General features: G+C 39.5%; 1 protein-coding gene across 1 annotated transcript in view; it reads left to right on the top strand.

Annotated features, from left to right (window-relative positions):
- The window catches only part of LOC124168315, a 100548-nt gene that overhangs the window by 3473 nt on the left and 78077 nt on the right, over nucleotides 1-18998 (top strand). The window lies entirely within an intron of this gene.

Here is an 18998-nt window from a genome sequence, read left to right as displayed (position 1 = left end):
TAAGTACTAGCAGGCTGAAAATGTTCTTCTTACTGGCATTCAGAAAATGTTTAGTAAATATACTGAAAATATATTTACTCAACATTTTTAGAGGCTTTCAAAGACTATTTTTTGGATGTTGAAATTAATTATTTGATATTTCTAGCAGGCTTATGTGGTAGCTTTTCTTGGAAAGTCTTGAGGAGATGTTTACATTTTTTTTAGGGTTGATCATTTGTTAAAAGAGGAAGTGATTGAGGAAATTGAATATTCATTGAATATTCAATTTCCACAATCATTTTCATTAGTAGTTTGAAAATTATAATTGAATGTAGGGGTTATGGTATAAATGTAAGATTAACATTTTGAAATGATTGATTGTTCATTTGACTTATTGTGCTTTTGAAAAATGACATTTTTTTAACTTCATGTAGTTAGTAATAGATCTCTCTAAGCTAATACCTAGTGTGATCTATTCTAAGTTGAGGTCTTGTCTAATCTGAGTTTTTCCTCTGGGCCTTGTAATTATGTTTGTGTGGTGTGCCTAACTGCGTGAGGATTACTTGTGGGGTTTATTGAATGTATGTAACGCTTGGAGGTAAAAATGAAACTTTGTCCCCCAACTATTCAATCCTCATTCATTTCTTGATAATTGGAATCCTCTGCAAATTTACTCTTTGGTTTAGACCTTGTGCATGCAGATGCTCAAAAGCTGTTGGTCGGAAGTGAAATTTTTTCATGCTGTGAAGCGAATATTGTTGTATATTTAGCTATTTTTTATGTGAAAGTTATTCAGTTGCTTTGGATGGAAACCAAAACCTTAAAACCCATAAAATGAATTCTATATACTGGAAAAATGAGTTATCTTTATGTTAATTTCTTATAATCCATCGTGAAATTATCATTTGGAAAAATTAAATTTAATATTTGTTAAATTTTGATGTTTTTGCTTTAATTAATGACCCATATATCATGTCTATTTATGTTGTCAATTGAAATCTATTTATTCTTCTTATTTCCTTTTTGAATCCAAAATGAGGAAGAGGATGTATATAATCTGCTACGGAATCTGCCGTCGCTCACATTTTTTAGTCTTTCACACCAAATGTGTAGACTCTGAAGTTGCTTGTAGATGTGATTCATGAGGTGACAGGTTTGCAATGCCCTTGGAAATTGGTGAAAGTCATTTATTTAGCTGTAGACTTTCATTTCTTACCTTTGTCAAGATTTAATAATCGATTTTATAAAGGCCTCATGAAGTAGGGTAGGTAAAGTATGTTCTCAAAAATTGGTAACAAGTTTCTATCCAATTTTTTGGAAACTCCACCTTTCGTTGCGTTTTGAGGAGAATAGTAGCTTTGGATGTGAATTAAATCTTTGAATCCTAAACACCTCATTGTCAAGTTTCAATTCCAGTTTCCTGTCTACAGCTCCAGTCTAAATAATGCTCCCATCCAATGTTGAGCCCCACTCTATAATATTATCATGATCCTTTTCTGGAAAGTTTCCGTCTCTTGCCTACTCCAAAGGTGTTTGTCTTGACATTTGTCCAGATGCTGTTGTGAGCTGCAATCTTATGTTTTGATGCACATCTTAATTTTTCAAGTTTAAATTCATATCCATGCTCTTGGTATTCACCATTTGCTATGTTCATCACAAATTTTAGTGAAATAGAATGTAAATCGAGGGCTGTAGGGAAACCTCCACCTCTTGGGCATGTAATGTGATAGGTTAATTGATGACCAATTGAAATGAAAATGTCACCAAAAATTGTTGATGTGGTTGTATTTCTGTATGCCTTTATTAAATTCGTCTACTTCACATGTTTTTGAAATAGCTTTCCTGATTTTCTTCATTAATATTTGTGGTGTCCATCTCTGGTGCAGCAAGGAGGATAAAAACTCCCCCAGAGCTCAGAGAAATTTTTAAGTTTAATCCATTTTACTGAATTGGATTGATATTACTAATAGAATAGTGTCAGGATTAATAAAATATCCCTCAGAAAGCCGTAAAGCTCACCATTTTGAACCATTTATCTTAAAATTCCGCAATTTATTAATTTCGCACCTACCGCTTATCCTGGTGGGTATACCATACCTCCACACACTCTGGTATTAGTTTCACCTGAACCCCCCCCCCCCCAGCCTTAATTCCTGGCTGCGCCCCTGGTGCCCATAACTCACCAAATTGAGGAATCATGGTTATTCACTGAATTGTTGAGGCCTTTACTTTGTAGAATTCCATTATATGGTTGGAAGAAAGTTACTTTGCTTTTCTACAAAACACACACTTTATTGCTGATTAGTTTCGGTACACTGTACCATTTTCAAGACTAGTGATACACATAAGATTTTGCCGGGATATATTCTCTGTGGTTGGGTGATTGGAGGGGAGGGGGAGCGGGAGGTAAGTGACGGGAAGGGGGAAGGTGGGAAGGGATAGGGGAAAACCAGAGGTAGTTGCAGAGAATTCATATTATATGTATATATATATAATATATATATTATAACGTAAAAAACCTTAGGATGGGCAGTATCACAGAACACACAAGATAAAGATTAAAAACTCACATAAATAACTAAATTTTCGGTGGCATTACCACCTTCCTCGGAGTCTTTTACCTATCTCCGAGGAAGGTGGTAATGCCACCGAAAATTTAGTTATTTATGTGAGTTTTTAATCTTTATCTTGTGTGTTCTGTGATACTGCCCATCCTAGGGTTTTTTACGTTATTTACCTCGCCGAGGAACATTTCTAAGTGTATATATATATATATTATATGTATATACATATAACATATATACTATATACACAAACACACACACTATGTTGGGTTTGCTCAGCCATGGCAAAAAGCTTGACCAAAGTTTCTGGAATTACTACTGGAGTCAGAGGGTGCATTGCTTGCTGTATTTTAGAGATCAGATGTGCTCTCTAAATGATTGTAAGGGATGGAGCCTCAGTCTGAGAGCATTGGTAGAAGCCTTCTTCAGCACAGTTTGAAATTTCACTATCGTCTCTTGGGAATATTACTTTCAGGTATCAAGTGTATTCATGTTTAAAACCCCAGCAGCATATTGTTTTTGCATATTTACCCATTCTTCTCCTTCATATTTTTGCATAATGCTAAGAAACATTCAAAATACCAGTGTTCTAAAAACCATTAAAGAAATTATGTAATTTCTAATGATAAACCGGGCATGTCCATTCTCTTTTTCCTGCATTAAAAATTGTCTTTTACATGGATTACCTCATGGATGTACCTGGTGTTCCCTTTGAGTACTTGGGTACCCAAATTGAAACATTAGTAGCCTCATGAGTGTAATCAATGCCTTGGTGAAATCTATAGCAGTGATTGATGCCAATGTAAATCTCATCTGAACCAATAGCTAAAGTAAATGCTGTATCCCTGTATTTATGCTATCACGTCTGTGTCACTATAATAGGCGTAAAATTTATTTAATCTGTTTATGCTAAATCAGAATTCTCCTAGGTGTTGTCTTCTCATATGATGATTGACAACAGTTTTGCCCTGAATATATTACTATCAGTCACTTAATATATTCCCCTAAGTATGTAGAATGTTACGTATTATTGATCTCCTCTCATTCCCTCTTTTGTTGAATTCCCCCCTGTATTTACCTGATAAGTCAGTGTGAAGAATAAGTATATGTGTTGTTAATCCAATGGCTCTTGAATTTGCCTGAAAGTTTGCGTGTGTTAAATGTAATTTTATGTATTTATTTGAATAATTACAATTTTCATTTTTTTTAAATGCTCATTGTTCTTCTGCTATCGGAACTCTATTTATCTTCCCTTAGATATTGCCTGTATTCAAAATGATATTAGCCTAAGATGAAGTTTACCATGAAAAGACATGGCACTCTTCATCTTTGATGCATATGAATTTGTGTATGTGACTGCGTTCAAAGTCACTTGTTTCATGCAGTGCTTTATATTCAAAATATTTAGTATGCATACTATAGTATTCAAAGATAACTATGTATATTAAATTTCATTACTACCTCCCTATGCCCAGTTGATAATGTTAGTATTGTGATATATGTATTTTATGATATTTGCTCTCTAGTAGTGTAGTGATGTGTGGTGTGTAGAAAGTGAAGAAGTATAGACGTTGATGGTATTGTCATATTTCATTCTTTGTTCCGCAATGGAGAGCTTGCTAATTACCCCAGTATTCATGCCTTAAATACCTTAACCTCCCTTAAATAAGTGGTGCTATTTGTTTTTATTGTGTGTTGAATAATGCTAGTATGCACAAAGGATGAATATCATCGAAAATAGCTTAAAAACTGAGCTTATAGCCGCTGATAAACCTTCGTTGGAACTAATTTTTTTTGAGGAAGTGGCCGGAATATGCCTTGCAGGAAGTTGAAAAAGTGATAAGTTTTGTGGTCACGTTACCACTCCCATTTTCATGGAGTGTGAAATAATTACATATTTACGCTCGCATTGCACTCAGTGCGCATCCAATTGTGCCAATCATACGCCCTCCATTCTCATTCCTTTTCTTCCGCTCTTTACGCCATGTCCTCTTAAATTCTACTCCTCAAGATCTCTTAACCGCCTGTTCCTGAATGTCGTGGTGCCAAGTCTTTGATTTTGAATTTCGTATGATACCGCTTGAGGCAATATTTTTTTGATTCCGATGCCTTGTATCTTAATAATGGCGAAATCTGTATGTTTATCAACGTACACACACATCTTTCAAATAACTACTTCCAAGCACTGGTAAGATACTCGATGGCTTCGACGATTGGGCTTCTAGTTTCCTTATGTGCTAGTAAGAAACATTTTTTGACGTATTTAACGCCATTGATGACAGTAATGAAGTCTATTCTTTGAAAAAAATGTTCTCTGCTTGTTTCTCTTTTAAAAGAAATTCTCTGTTAAAATAGTTTTTGTCTCCATGCTGGAGGGGGCGTAGTAATGTTGCGTGTGTCGTGTGGAAAAGGCGGGTTTCGAACTCCAGCGATGCAGGTGAATTTCTTTCGCATCGTAGTACTTAATTTCTCCGTCGGTTTTGCTAACTCTACTCTTCCTGTGAAATTTCTATTTAGAAGCGAAGCTCGCTATTTAGCGTCGCGAGCTATCGTTGGATCGGTTTCTTTTAATAGCTTGCGTGATTTTTCTGATTTACTTGGGGTAAAAATATTTCACAGCAGTCCCGAATAGTGGTGAACCACCCTCCCCATCCCGAAATAAAGTCGCAATGCGCCTTTAAAGACGTGCAGCCTCGGTAAAATTCTAGCTGCTATCGTGTTGTAAACGGCTTCATTGACTGTGATATTCTTGTTATTGAATTTATTCGGTTAATTTATCGAATTAACGAGCACACTATATGGCATTATGGGCGCTGCTGTCATGGATAGCGAATCCGTTAAGTACGTATTAATTGATAATAAGCCGGACATTTCTCTCCCAACACATTAAAAATTCACGTGCTTCTACGATTTTTTAAAAGTAGAAGTTGAGTGAGGCTGTTGCATTGAGGAAATGTAATTGTTAGACGTGTTTCTTTTGCGAATCCACCTCGAAATTGTGGAGTATTTTCATCGCTTACTCGCTTTGCTTTGACGTTGGCGAAAATTATTCTGAAAAACTCGTGGTTTGTCTATCGGTTTGATTTCTTCGAAGTTACATGAGTTCAGTCTCCCTGACGTATTGCCCTTATCCTGTGCGACTTCCGCCGCTGCTGGCCCACCTGTTGTTATCCGCCTTCCCCTCCTTCCTCCGCCCCCTTCTCGTTCTTCTGGGTGTATTTTCTTCCCCACCCCTCCCGAAGTAGTTCTCCCAAAAAAAAAATAAAAAATAGTTTTTGTCTCCATGCTGGAGGGGGCGTAGTAATGTTGCGTGTGTCGTGTGGAAAAGGCGGGTTTCGAACTCTAGCGATGCAGGTGAATTTCTTTCCCATCGTAGTACCTAATTTCTCCGTCGGTTTTGCTAACTCTACTCTTCCTGTGAAATTTATATTTCAACATGAGATGGTTTTAGCGCGAATATTACAAAAGATGATCACCAAGTTGTCCACCAAACGTGTTATCACCTATCGTGCATTTCAATGAGTTTACCAGAGTCGCCTCTCGCGTCGCAGTCGGGCAAAGCGATCCGAATTCCACGGGGAAATGCTTCATGTTCAGGGATGTAAGCGGGAAATTTTATTCCTGATGATGTGATCTATGACATTCATAGCATTTTAAGTTTTTCGGACATTTTGTTTTCTATTATCAGTCACTGTCTATCGTAAATTGAATGCTGTTCTGCTTTGCGTAAGCCTGTATTGTTATGGTCGATTCGCTCTTCCCTTCTCTCACCTCGCCTTTTTTTTTTGGCGTTTGGTTTTCGTCATCGGTGTCAGTTGGTCAGACTTTGTCAATCAATTCTACGAAAAGGTTTATATTCGGCTGCAGTTGTTGTTTATCGGGCGTACCCCGCCTCCTATTTCGTTAAATTGCCTATTGTTTCTTGAGTTAAGAAAGGGTGGCCAGCAACAGGCACGAAACGTCGTGCAACATACCAATTTAATGGTACATAATAAAAATAACAGCTACAAGTTTGTGTTCGATATTTGGAGGTTCATCTACTAATTAGTGGAGCATATTAATGTGGGAACTTGAAAATTGGTCTCTTACCGACATCTCTTATGCAGCCAACATGCTCTTTTTGTTTTGGTTTCACTTCTGATTTCTTCCTTTTACTTTCCTTTTAACATTTAATCAACACCGAGGTGGTAGTCCTGTTGAACGGAAAAATTTCATGCATGACAAAGAGTCATCTCGTTATCCCCTCAAGGTTTCATGAGGTAAGTTATTTTTTTTTGTGACCACAGTTGTCTAAATTCCCCCTAAAGTGATAGGGGTTGTGCGAAATTCTATTGGACTGTTATTTTTTTGAGATCTGGACCGGCGCCAAAAATGAAATGCTAATGTAAATCCCGTCCCTTACTTTCGGGAGGGAGTCTCGTTAAATAGTGATGGGGTAGCTTTGGGGATGTTACCCCTTCCCGCTCTCGATTGCACCCCGCGGGGTGGTCGATAGGGAGGCATCGCGGGCGCGGCGACGGCTTCCCACGCCTCCTCATCACCCGTGCCCCTCCACACCCACGCGAAAATCCATTCTCCAGCGCTGTTGTTCCCCTGACGGCATCGCCTCTTCCAATCCTCCTTGCCCCCTCCCCTCCTCCCTCTTGACCCCCACCTTCACCGTCGTTTGCGCGATGGTACAAGAAAACATCGTCTCAGCTGTTGAAACTGGTATTAGACTCCCAACTATCGTAGGGAGTGCGATTAACTATCATAGTTGATGGCCAGAAAAGGGAACAACCTTACAGGCCATATCATGAGAGATGGCGGCCTGATGAAGGCGGTCGTCGTGGGACAAGGAAATGGCAAGAACGGGAAAGGAAGACCTTGAAAAAATGCATGGAACAGGTAAAGAAGGATGTGAAAGAGAAGAAATAAGTAGGTGTGAAAAGATAAGCTGAAAGGAGAATTGAGCGAAGAGCTGCGTCAAACCAATCTGAGGACCAGTGATGATGTTGAATTTATGATTTTGCACGTTTTAACCAGCTCGCCCCCGAAATCTTGTATCTTTTGCTATTGTATTCAATCAAGCTGGATCTTTGCGATAGAACTGTAATTAGTGCTTCTCCATCTCACTTATGTGTATAGCTCTCCTGAAATACCTACACCTCTGAAGTAATGACCGTCGAGGCATTATGCAAGGTGTGATTGTTTACCTGTGTAATTGCTTTTGGTATAATTGTTTCACTGTATTCAATCGGCAAATAAATGTTCGTAAAAGTCCGCCTTCATGCTGATTTGCGATTGTGCTTGTCATATTTTGTTGTGTCCGTCATCGACTAAATACGTTTTTTTGGCGACCGCGAAGCCAAATAGTATTCCCTCTCTTTGAGGATTATCGTCCTAATGAAAAGTTAATTGTAAAATGTATTCGTTTTTTTAGTATCACGGTCGAGCACTGCAAAATTAGAAAGATTATATTATTAGGTTTTGGTGTGCTCAGCGGATACTGGCAGTAAACTGGAAGCAAAAGGGTATTCTTTCGGTTGAAAATCTGTGAAGTAATGTTATCCTTACTTCATTCTTAGTATTGTATATTAAATACGTTAACGAGAAAGTAAATCGAGTCTTCATTCATAACTTTGTAAGAAGTGATCTTGGTAAGGTGTGTGATGATAGGAATAAGCGATTGTTGAAATAATGTGGAAATCAGATCCTTGTAATCGATTCGTACCCGAGAAAAGTGAATGTATTTGATTTGTTTGTGGGACGCGAATGAGTGAGGGTGGGATAGTCAAAATTGTATGAGATATGCATGATTTCCGTTTGAGGAGAGGAGTGATGTAGATTTTATGACAGTGAGTTGTGGAAGATTCTAACGAGGAGAGAATTTCTCTGTCACACTACGGGAGTGGGGCTGGGAAGGGTTTTATGAATGAGTTAGAGACGGAAGATTACAATGACGAGGAGTTACGAAGTAAGTAAATGAAGCAACCAGTTGTCTCAATGGTGGTATCGGTTTATGGGCTATGTTGACCTTGACATCTTTCCAATGGGATAGATAGTGGAGTATGTATTCATACGCCACTTACCTACTCTAAAAATCGGTTATTTCGTCACTAATCCAGGGTGACTTGCTGCCAGTATTTTTGAAAAGGTATTACTATTGGACTTTAAATCTCCTGAAATGTCCAAAAAAGACTATTTACCATTGATGTGTATTTTGATGAGTGTCTTCTTCATATTTATTTGCACATAAAACACATGGTAATATTCACTTTCTTGGCTGATATATGAGGCGGAAGTTGGAATTGCTCGAGTCGGAAGAAGTGTAAGAGAAGTGATAATCCCTCCAATTTGAGGTCACACGACTGCGGTTGAGTGTCTCCTTGTCAAGGCTCGTTTCCTTTCCGTTTTCTATGTAACGTTGCTACCTATGTTGCAACCGTCGACTTCACATCACCTTATGCATGATGACCCTTGGGTCATCCTTTCATTGAGCGCCAATCCTTCATTCTGACCTCACTTGGATGAAGGAAAGCTTAGAGCGTGCTGGTAGAGCTGAGGCGATTTACTTGTACAATCAGTATGATTTTTATCGTCGAACGGTGTCGCTGATGGGAGCCGGATGGTTCTTGAGACTATCGCTGAAGGAAATGTAGATTGGTAGCTTACTGCGAGGGACGGAGTAGGCTTTTAGGATGGAAAGAGAGCCTGAAGATATTGAGGCAGGGGTGTAAATGTTTGACACATCAGCATTTACAAAAGCGTTTCAATTAGAATTTTTATGTATCGCAGCGACATTGGGTATATCTCGATTGCTCATTGATGGTAAATCTCGCTTTCTGTCTTAGCTGGTCATCCAATTGTCAGCAGAGATGATCTTATTTTTCATCTGCTATCTTTATTTTTTTAAATCCTTGTTACATCTATTTTGAAACCTTTTTTTAGATTTGGATTAAGACAAGGCAAAGTAAGATTTGTTCAAATACTTCCGGAGTTGTTGATGGTGTCTTACGAAGCGATAAATTAAGAGAGACGTTTTGCCGAACGGATAGATATGGAAATTCATATTTCCCCCGAACCATAAAGGACTTTAATAAATGCTAGTCCCAACATCGTTCGAGCACTTCATTTTTTTAGCTGTAAACGGCTGGTGTCCTAACACACCTTGCCTCACGCCTTTTAGGCGGCTTGCGGGGTATTATGTGGATGTAGATGTATGAATATTCAGAATTTCGTTACCTTGCTCTATTGGGCTGATTATGACCCTGTATACGCATTTATTTATTAGCGGTTCCGATATTTCTGTAAATACTTAAAGTTTACTGATTTACGCTGGGGCTTCGAAGCATAAGCTATTAGTGGTAGGATTATTATCCAATGCAACATTTCACATTGTGTTTGTGCTTTGTCTTTGATGCGAGGACATCCAAAATAGGGAATAGCTATTGACCTCAATATTCTGGTTTCGTGCTTGTCCCTTTTATGAATTCTCATTTCATAATTTTAGGCCTTGAGAAAATGCTAACTAGGAGATGATACACTTAAACAGGTAATTCTTATTCATCAGGTATTCCGCTGTTCTTCGCTCCAGCCCGTTGTGAAAAACTTAATATATGAATGTTTGGCAACTTTGCCGCTGTTATGCTTTCTCTTTCGTTTTCACTGAAAATGCTTATGTTAAAATTATCCTACGGCATTCGAGATTGAGACTCAGTGTATATTCGTGTGGCTCTGTTTCGATGCCCTGAAAACGTTGTTTTGGTAATGTTAGGAATTGTTGGCTTTTGGAGATGATCCAGAGAACGAGGTAAATTGTATTCATCACGTACTTACATTGTTAGTTTTTTGCAATCGTAACAATGTTCTTGTAGGATTTTTATCAACGGAACAATTTTTCAATGCCAGTTGGAGTATATTCTCTCAAGCCATAGTGTAGGTCTGAAAATGGGGTGACGATATTACTTTCACGGTGTTATTTTTAGCAGCGTGAAAAGCGATGGGTAATTTCAAGAATCTATTCTTGTTGGAAATTTATTTACTTGATGAAGGCAATGTAACTTTTACCCGTTCTCTCCTTTTAATTTCATTTTAATAGATTGAGGATTTGTCCTGCTATTTGGATGTCCATTCTCCGTTAGTTTCTTCCAGAATTTCGTCATCAAGCGCGTAATTTCAGAGCACACAATTTTTCTTGAATGCACGTACAGTTTCGAGCGGGTACGTTTGAGACTTAACATGTACACGGTCCCCCGCTGGCCACTTGCGTGCTAGTTTGACAGGGGCGAGTATTTCCCGTCACGACGAAAGAACGGGCGATAAAGAGTCTGTACGATGCCGAAGTTTCGAGAACCGGCATGATAATTCTCATCAGGGTTTTATTCACCCTGAAAACACTAGATTTGGGGAGAACTGCAGTCTTGATAACTTTAGGGAACGTTTGGATTTGACTGTTATGCCGTGGCCATGGATCTGTTGCCGATTTCCAGTTCATTGGAGATGGTTTAAAAAGCTACGACGTGCAATCTCTTTCATTCAGCTTTGTTCTCCGCTGACCCTTTCTATCTGCTATTTTCGGTATCGCATATGTGTCCGCCAGATGTTTTATTAACTTAAATAATAATCCATGTGTGCCGTATTGTTTTGCTCTGTGTACCTCTTTTAACATTTTCTTTTATTCAGGTGGAAAAATTCTCCTGATTAAGGTGGAAATTCGGTTGAGGAATGTCGGGAACTAATTAAAATAGCATCCTGGATTAATTCAGCTATTCTAATATGGGATGCACTTATGTCGAGAGTTTGAATTTGCGGTTCAATGGTAGGTATCGTATTGAGGAGGTCCCAGTCCGTCATGTAGAAGCTTGATTAATGCTTCCACTTCAGGCGTTTTTAATTAGCTTTAAAAAATGTCGGCAGCACGACGAAGAGCAGAGAGCGATCGTTTTTTTTGTCGAAATTTGTCGTATGATATTTGCATTCACGACGGATTTCATCGTAATGTTTTGACTTAGATAGATTGTATCATCACGGATATAACTTTCGGTTGAAAGCCGTAACACTTTACGCAATATTACGCCACGTGAAATCCTTCTATTTTTACTCTAGGCGTATTATCACGTCATCCGTCTTTTGAAAAATCGTAGTTTGCTATTTTTGAACGAAGTGGTTCGAATCTCTAAATCTAACCTCTAAATAAAGAAATGAAAAATAAACAAAAGGAAACTTCAATCTTTGTAATGATACCAAACACCTGTTCCTCGCATTAAAATTTGTTTTTTTTTAGAGAAATAACACCTTGAAAACGGCCGAAAATGGGGTACAGAAGTACAATACTAAGGTCAGCACAGAAAGTGTTACTTATAGCTTATTTTATGTTGAAAATTGGATCGCCTTGCCGTCAGCGACGCGGGTGCGACTTGTAAACCGATGTAAATGCGTGGTGGGTGACTTTGCATCCAGTGGCCTATTTGATAATCCTCTTTTGCAAGATGTGTTGTCGTTAATCGAGCATATTTGTATATTATGAGAGCTACTGTGTCATTCCGTTTGTAGTCGAGCAAGTTGTGAAGCATGCGTAATGTCGGACCCGTTTCCACCATGAAGGACTACTCTCCACCATGTGTTGAATTTGCGTGTCGCTTTTCCGTCTTTCCTCGTTGTTTCGCTCCCCGCCGCTAATCCCCGTAGATCCTTGTCATCCATTGTTGTTCGCCGGGTCCGTCCGCGCCCATCCGCTTCCTTCCCCGAAGCCGCACTGGCTGTCGTCCTGGCCTCTTCCTCACTTTTCCTCGCGCAGTCCTGGGTCGTCCGTATGCGCGTTGCAAGGCCATGCAGAACCGTGGTAGTTAATAGTAACTTTCGGTTTTAAGCAGAGTTTCCTTAGGATTTCGGACCCGCGGGCCTGCGCGGAGCTTAAAAAAGCATTTGATCATTCATTATTAAAATTAAATAGTTGTACCATGAGATGGCACCAATTTTACGACCTTACCATCATTTACGTGACTTATTAATTATATTAATAAGCTGGAAATTGGTGTAAGACATTCAATAATATGTGAAAGATTATTTTACCCCACCTGTATACGTGGAGTGCTGTTAATGTGATTTATATGGGCAAAACATTTCTGTATATGCTATTAATGAGTACTATTTTTCTTGTGGTATAAGTAATGTCATTAAAAACTTCTGGAGGATTTCCTACTAGAATTTTTAGGTCCAGGCTTTTACTGCCTGCTAAAATACTTCTCCTTATTACCAAATACCATTAATTTCTGCCATTACGAATTCCGGGGACTTGCAGGTGTATGTAGGTAGAATCAAATATCCTGTCTACCTTTTTATCATCTGTAGTTCACTAAAGTATAACCCTGATGTAAGGAACCCTTCGCTTGTGATAATTTGTATCGTTCTCCTGTTTGTATCATTTATGAATCGAGATTATTTTCTATGCGAGTTCACCTAATTTTTAAGAGTTTCTTCAGCAACTTATTTCCAGTTCATCCGCGCACAATAATACTGCCACTGAATGTATATATTAATCGATATGTTGATCTAAAAATATGAAAACTCCAGTGGCTGTATCATCGTTTGATACTTCTCCGTAATATCCTTTCTTGTTTTTCGTATTTGGTTAACTAGAGTTCATAAACTAATGGTACTCTGGGGAAATTTCGCTTTTTTAAAAATATTTTCTCTACATTAAATTAATTTTTCATTCCTCCTCATCGACAGAGTCATTCACGCATTGCTTCAGCCACGCTCGGTCGTTGTTAATGTTCACGCGTGCTTTATCCTACTGTTCAAACATCCTCAATCGCATTTACCCATGAGTTTTCTAGGAATGCGTCTCTCTCCCACTCCATTGCCTTCTCTTTAACGAGCTTGTTTCTTCAATGCACGCCAATCCATTCTGTCCACGGAGCCAAACCAACTAAACCTTCTCCTTTCATGTCGTGTCACATCATTATGTGAGCGATTATTTAAAAAAAATTTGGCTACCCGTGCATTTCTAATTCTTCCTTCTCTATCGACAATATATTTACCGAAACAACTGTTGAGTATCCCACATTGACTGCATTGACCTACAGCTGTATCTATAATGGCTGACGCAATTGTCACTACCATCCTGTACAATGAGTGAAGTAGCGTTTTTGGTACCTTAGCATAAGCTCTGCTCCAAATGATGTTCTACCGGTGCACGGCACGTTGTAAGAAAGTCTATAATGAAATTCTGCATGGAGTTATTGAGGTGCCTCTACTGTTTCATCGACGCCCTAATGTATTCCTAATCCAATAAAATCAACCTAAGGCACTTTCATTATTTACTTATTATCAACCAATGGAGTTCAATACTCTCCAAATCACGATTCTATTTGCCTTGTGTAACGCTTCTTCTGAATACATACATTTATAGATGCATCGCCTCTTTTTTACTTTCCCCACATTTCCAGCTCCGCTGTATATGCACAAGTTAGTCTCCTCTTTAGTTAAATACGGTTGTCTCATTCTTTCATTCAATTGAAGCATCGGAAAATTTTTGAATTGCAATTACTCACGTTTGAAAAGTAGTCATTATGACTGGTTTGTTCTAGTTCATTTGGTCATTGGGTTTCCATGGAAACCGGTCGCAGTATCAATTCAACTGTGGGAAAATTGCATTGCATTATTGTTACGTTAATATTTTATGACTTGTCCCGGAATGTTATGTCGATGGTAATTTCGCTTACAACCATTTATGACTGACTCTTACTACTTTATTAACATCGTGTTTAATTTATGTAATTTTGATTTTTTCATTATTTTCGAAGACATATCTCTCTGCAATTCATCTATTTTTCCCGATCTACGTTTTCGAATATGAACACATTTTTATGACTCAAGTTTTCCGTAAGAGTTATCGAATTCCAAGGTCTTCTTTATGTAGTTCAATTTGCCTTTGCCTAATGGATAAACGTTATGCCGTATCAACCATTAATTGTGTGGTCTCCATAATATTTCGTATCGGCTGCACCAGAAAGCTCTTTAAGAGCGAATTCTTAAAATATTCTGCATCTTTATCCTTGTGGAATCATTCCGTGGGTGGTAGTTTTTGAACCTCTTGAGACAATTCCTGGTGAACCCTCCGCAATTGCCATACTTGTACCCTTCCACTGTGTTAGCACCCAATCTCTTTGATCTTTGGTGTCCTAATTTGGTGGAAAAATTGTCAGATTTGACCCCGGGTTTCCTAATGTTCTTTTTGATAAATTTGTCAGTTCCCGTGCACAATTTATTTTATTCCATGATGAATATTATTGGTATTATTAAAAATATTCTTTTTCTTCTTACTCCTTTGTAAATTCTTGTTCCAAATACGTGTGACCTAATGTTCATTGCCTCTTATTTTTATGAAAACCCTTTCCCGACGCCAATGGTGGGGTCTCCTCTCAAATATATCTTATTCTTTAGCTCTCGACTCATTTTTTAAAATTCCGGTCTCGATTTCGGGATTTCGTTTTTTTTCCCAACTTCAACTCTCGCGTCCAGGATGTAGATACGCATGCGCTTACAGTTGCGCCATCGCCGTAAATTCGCTCGGGAAACTCTGCTGCTCGAGGGGTCTCTTATGCAATGTTAACCACTTCGACAAAGAGAGAGAGAGAGAGAGAGAGAGATAGAGATCCGTAACCCTGGAGGCTTATGTGCTTGTTTCGTCACGTTGCTGTCATCCAGAGGCACGCAAGTGCATGGGTATGTGCACGCGCGTGTTTTGCGAAGCGCAGGTAATGCACGACGATGGATTCTCCCCGTTTCTCGCACGCCGCCCTCCTGTTGTTTACCCCCCCCTCTCCCCGTCCCGTCAACAATCCTTCCTGAGGCGCAGATTTTCCTTGAGCTGAGATTACGCGGGAGCGGGCGCGGTGTGGGAGGGCAACCCGGGAAAAGCCATCTGCAGACGGACTCTCACGCATCTCTCGCCTCATTTGTTATTTCATTGCCAAGTGTCTCTTTTTGCCTGATGTTGAGGTGTCTCCCACGCCTAGCGTTCGCGTCGCCGCATTTAATGGGGTTCGGTCCCCGTTTCTGTTTTGTTTCTTCGCCCCCCCTCCTCGCTTAATTCTCTCTTTATTTCCCGCCCTCGCCCGAAAATGGTGGTTCACACCCCGAGGTCAAAAACCTCGGCAGTTGATTTCACCTTTCTTTCCCTTCATTCATGAATATTTGCACTCGCGAAAATTTTAGTCGTCTTCTATTGTGTACTTTTCACCTTTGCCCTTTGCAGACTTTATTCCTTTGTGTTTCTGCAACATTTATGTTATTATTTCACGTTTTGCGATAATTAGACCATAGTCTTCGCCATATTTTCCCCTTTCTAGCCGAAATTGATTTTGATTTAAAAGTAGTGGTTTTGTGGCATATTATCATTGCTGAGGCAGTTGCGGAGATTGCGGTATGGATCTTGCCAAATGTGTCAAAGCTAGAAACTACGTCTTATATCACGGAGCTCACGATACCGATTCCCTTATTCCGAAAGTAAGTGTGGAATAACTATATTTTCCTGGAGGCCACTCTGGTAACTTTTGGGCGCTATTGAAAAGGCGTTTGAATGGATTTGAGAATTTGGAAGAGACCATAATGCGTCATGAAATTTATTCGTGGGGAATTTTTGTCATAAAATATTGTTTTTGTTTGCAAGATTTAAAATAAAAGAGGTTTTTTTCTTACATCTTTGGATTCTTCTCCTTTTTTGCTATTTCTAAGCGGTTCTTAAATTAACTTACGGTAGATTTGAGATAGGGAACCTTCGGGCGGAGGAAGTTCGGTGTTAAAGCGTGTCTAGATAGGAGGGAAGGAGCGCACTGGCGCGTGTCTCGCTTCGGGATGTCTCTCGTCACGGGACCACGGCTAATCAATCCGACGGCTTGCGGTTTCTTTTTGTTTTATGCGTATTGTTTTGCGCTATTGTCTTGAATTTGTCAGCTCTGGATATTATGGATTAGATACACGACTGCGTACGCATTCATGACGCGAATTTTATACTTTATTTTCCTTATACTCCTTAATAAACTCTTAGGAATTATCTTGCCGGCTATATCTATATTTGCTTCCACTTGAGGGACTCATTATTGGTTGGTATTGGGCATCGAAGTAAATCAATAAACTCAGTTATTACGTAGTATACATTTTTTATCACGACGTTAAATGAAAACCACTTTTCTATTTTTGTTCCTCACTTTTTATTTCCAACTTACCGATCCAGGTTTCAACGGTTAACTGTCATTAACAAAATTATTAGTGTAAGATATAGGTTCTCTCTTAGGGACATCAAAAGTTTGATGATGAGCCTGTCTTAAATGTGTCACATTAATTAGTATTCGAGTCGTTTCACCATCAGTTAAATTGTGAAATAAAAATACCGATTTAATGAAAAATGTTCTGCATTCGTGGATAGTTATAAATTATAATAACTAAATCTGGAGTATTGCTACTTTAGGATTTCGAACCGAAAGTTAGATTTGGAGTAGAAATGAAGGAAGCTTGTTATATAAGAATTTTGAGAGAAGACATGTATGCGTTAAAGTTCCCAGTCAGGAAGTGGTAAATGTTGACCTCGATATGTAAAAAAAATTAACTTGGCAGGCACGCGCAAGAGCAGAAAGCATCATTATTCCACATCTGTTTTGTGTGTTCTTAACTGAATTTACGACCACACACCGCGTGCCTGCATTTACTTGATGGTTTATTGTTTATTTTTTGCCGCAGGTTAAAATTCGTATGATATATTCTAACGTGGACACGAATTTAGCGTTTCATAAATATACTTCATAGCAATATTTTTGCAATATCATTTTTTTGTCTACTATCATGATGATATTACAAATTCGGGATTAGTTCAAGGCATTATCTTTTCAATTTTCACATCAGCCAACCTCTGCACTCTTATCTTTTGTAATTGTAATTATTTTCTTACCTTTTCATCGTAATCGCTTTGTCAGTGAATTTTATTAGAGAAAATCCTCTATCGTTCTTCGCCAAGAAATGTCCCTCAGGGCTGGAGGAATGTTATCCCCTCCGGCGACCCCTGAGGGTGGTTTGGTCAAGCCTGAATCACACGATCATTTTTCACGTACTTGCTCGGGGATGACAATGCAGGCAATGACGCCTCAAAAGATGTCACTCGGGCGTCATCATTTCCAGGAATGGCAGCAGTGATAGGGATCGCCGTCCCTATTTCTATCATTTGTCACTGTCGCTTTTTCCATCTCTGAAATTATATGTAAAATACAGCGGTAGCCTTTCTGCGCACGAGACCAAAAGCATTTTGCGGCGTTGCGATCTATATGTATTAAGTTTGTAGCGTGTCAGTCTGTCTGCATTCTGCACAGTCACATTTAGGGTCTATCTCAATCGTACCAAGTGCTACAGGGCAGTAGCGTGGCCAAGTGGGAATGGGGGTTTCCGGGTTACATCCCACCCCCCTTAAGCCTTTTAAAGAGGCGCAAAAAACGAGTGAGATGGCCTCAATTAATAACTTTCAATAAATTCTCGTACAAAATGACGATTTTTGTGTCCTTAAAATCACGTTTTCAATATCAAAAAATTTCAAAATTTTCCGGGGGAAGGGCCTCATTTTCCCTGGGGTGTTTTTCATACACCCCGGAAGGGCTCCGAAATCTCCAGTAAACCCCCCCCCCCCCCCCCCCCCCCGGTTTCAAAATCCTGGCTTACGCCCGTGCTACAAGGATAGGGTTTGGTACGTTCGACGCAAAATCTCTGCACGCACATTTTAGACTTGGACCCAACGCTGTAGCTCGACATTGAGTAAAATTGCGGGCAAAAAGACGTGCAAAAACGGACCTAAAATAGCCTGCCCACAGAACGGGGGACAGACAGTGGCAAGTCACAATTAATGACTGTCTTCCCACTGCAGTGGTTCTCTTTTTCAAAACTCTAGCAACCAACAACAGGTGAAACATTATGACAGGCAAGAGCGCCACACCAATGGGCGACAAAACAACGACTGGTAGCGCAGCAAAGTCTGCCCCCGGCTGTGGAACAAGCAGGTTGGCACTGCTAGTTGAGCTTTATGATAACGGATATAGTAAACATCAAGGATGCCTCAAATGGCCGTTTCATTTCAATGATTTCTTGAGCATCGATTTTTCCTGTAATTGAAAAGTAAAGCTGACTTGATCGCTGGACTTGTACGTGAAAAATGTTCGTATGATTAAGGCTTTAAAGGGGGTTGTTGGGTGGGGAGCTTGGGTGGGGGTGGTCGCCAAGTTCTCGAACGGGGCCACGCGTTTAACGCGTCAACAAGTCACTTAGAGTGAGGAATAGGCGATAAGTGAGTGCGTTTCTCTCGGCGGTCGGGTCGCGAATGTCGTGGGCGAGTTTTTTAAAGTGACGCTTTCCTCTCTCATTCGCGAAGGCTATTCACTCGTGCTTTACGTCCCGGGCAAACTGGTGGAAATGAGGGTGTTAACCTCCTCC

This window comes from Ischnura elegans, chromosome 1 (assembly GCF_921293095.1).
Source record: "Ischnura elegans chromosome 1, ioIscEleg1.1, whole genome shotgun sequence".
Classification (NCBI taxonomy): Eukaryota; Metazoa; Arthropoda; class Insecta; order Odonata; family Coenagrionidae; genus Ischnura; species Ischnura elegans.
The sequence above is the reverse complement of the archived record's forward strand: the minus strand, read 5'-3'. Positions and strand labels throughout refer to the sequence as shown.